At 36.9% G+C, this 2,443-nt stretch overlaps 1 pseudogene; it reads left to right on the forward strand.

Moving 5' to 3' along the window:
• The first annotated feature begins 230 nt into the window (after positions 1–230).
• Positions 231–278, forward strand: LOC128578804 (uncharacterized; annotated as a pseudogene).
• The last annotated feature ends 2,165 nt before the right edge of the window (positions 279–2,443 follow it).

A 2,443-nucleotide genomic window follows, 5' to 3' on the forward strand; every position in this document is an offset into this window, starting at 1 on the left:
GCTCTGGAGAGCTCCCTAAATCTGGCTTTTAATCTGGTGTTTGCTTACAGAACATATGACTTCAGAAAATCATAGAACTTCTATAAGTTCAATTTAATCACAAAGTGAATATATTGACCAACCTTATAGGATTTTATGAGTATCAAATGAAATATAAATATAGAATAATATTGTTAAATATTATTTAAATATGAGATTATCTTCACCAATAAATAGACAAAAAGAAATCTTAGTGTTACAGCTCTTCTAGAATTTATCTAGCAGATATTCCAGTCCTCGCTAAAAGACTCCTATATGTAAAAAAACAATCTCAGTAAAACAAAAAGAAACTCTTCAAGGGGATGTTCTATGAAGTGTGATGTGATACCTTTTTATTTTTGTTATATGGATGCAGTGGATAGTGGAGAAGTGTAGGGTTTCTTTGTACTTGCCACCTGAACAGTGTGCATTGTACCCAATAAGCAATTTTTCATCCCGCATCCACTCTCAGCCTCCCCCTTTTGAATCTTTAGTGTCCATTACTTCACTCTGTATGAACATACAAACCACTTAAGTCCCACTTGTAAGTGAGATCATGAAGTGTATGTTTTGTTTGTTTGTTTGTTTGTTTTTAGTTCCTTGCTTACTTCCCTTAGGATTATCTATTTATGTGGGTTACTATGAAACTTTTGAGAAAGACTGTGTTATGGTCCATTATTTCACTTCCAAGAAACATAGTCAACAGCATTCTTTTTGATTCACCCATCCAAATTTCACATTATTCTGCTTATGGATGTTGCTAGGAGGACTTCATTTGTTTCCATCTTTGTGGATTTTATGTTTTTTCTTGATTTTTATACCAAAACTTGCATAAGGACCCACATATTACTTTTCAAAGTTGAATTGGATTACAGTGGCAATGTGTAGTATGACAGTCACTCAAAAGATAGCATTAATCAAATTCACATTAGGGTCATAATGCAAAGGTAGGACAGTCAAAGAAAATGTCGTGGGCGGCTCCTGTGGCTCAGTTGGTAGGGCGCCGGCCCCATATACCGAGGGTGGCGGGTTCAAACCCGGCCCCGGCCAAGCTGCAACCAAAAAATGGCTGGGCGTTGTGGCGGGCGCCTGTAGTCCCGGCTGCTCGGGAGGCTGAGGCAGGAGAATCACTTGAGCCCGGGAGTTGGAGGTTGTTGTGAGCTGTGTGAGGCCACGGCACTCTACTGAGGGCCATGAAGTGAGACTCTGTCTCTACAAAAAAAAAAAAAAAAAGAAAATGTCATAAGCATGATTGTTATTTGAGGAGTGCAAGGAAATTTGGAAGTGGTATTTGAAATATGAGAATGCTGTGGAAATACAATGACAATGGATGTGGGAACATGCAACAGAACCTCCGACATAACTAAAAATTGCATGCTTATGATGAGTTTGAGACTGATACCGTGTGATGTGCTAAGAGAAGATCCTGGTTGCATCACACAGCAACAAGTCCTGCTTCTTCTGCTATGATATGAGAATAGTTAATATGCTTACCATAGAAGTCTACCAAACAATGTGCATGTGAGAGAGGAGTTAGTAGAACAAGCATACAACACATTCTTAAAAAAGCAAAATGGAAAATTTCTATCCCAAGATTATTACGTGCACTGAGTGAAGATGTCCCTGTGACTTTGATCAAAGATGCACTTCCACCAAGGACTGGAGGGCTTACCTTGATGATAATTGAGGTGTGGTTGAGTTTTCCTCTCATTCTCCTAACTTAACATCTCTTGACTTCTGCCTGTGGGGGACCTTAAATGATGTAATATTGTGTAGAAAACCCGCTACTGGTGGTACTGGTGGTAGTTTGAGGAATAATTGGAATGCATGTGCAGCAATACAAGCTGTCACTTTGGTCAACGTTGCTCAAGTAGTAGTTCACCATAGTCAGAAATGTCTGAACGCGCATGGTAACCACTTTGAGCACCACTTGTAATTGCAGAAGTCAAGTGTGACTTGTATTTGTCTTTTGTTATTGATATATATTATTAAAATTTTAATATAAATTTTCTTTTTTTTAATGTGTATACATTTTGGCACCCTCTGGGTGTATATATATTTTCCACATTTTCTTTATTCACTTATCACTTGATGCGCACTTAGGTTGGTTTCATAACCTTCCAATCGGGAATTGTGCTGTGATAAAAATACTAATGCAGATGACGTTTTTATAAAAGAGCTTTCTGAATGGCAAGAAATAATAACCTTGTTAATTTAAGGTTACAATAAAATGCAGTATATAGAGTTAAATTTGAATTTCAGATAAAGAACACATGTGTAGTTCAGTATAAGTAAATTATATACATAAACTCTTGCTCCAAAAGTGTGTTAAAGACCCTGATAAATATTTTTCAGTGGAATGTGATTACTAAATAATAGTGACAAACTAGCTATATTTTTCTAACACTTGTAGTTACTGATAGTT

Source organism: Nycticebus coucang, chromosome X (assembly GCF_027406575.1).
Source record: "Nycticebus coucang isolate mNycCou1 chromosome X, mNycCou1.pri, whole genome shotgun sequence".
NCBI lineage: Eukaryota > Metazoa > Chordata > Mammalia > Primates > Lorisidae > Nycticebus > Nycticebus coucang.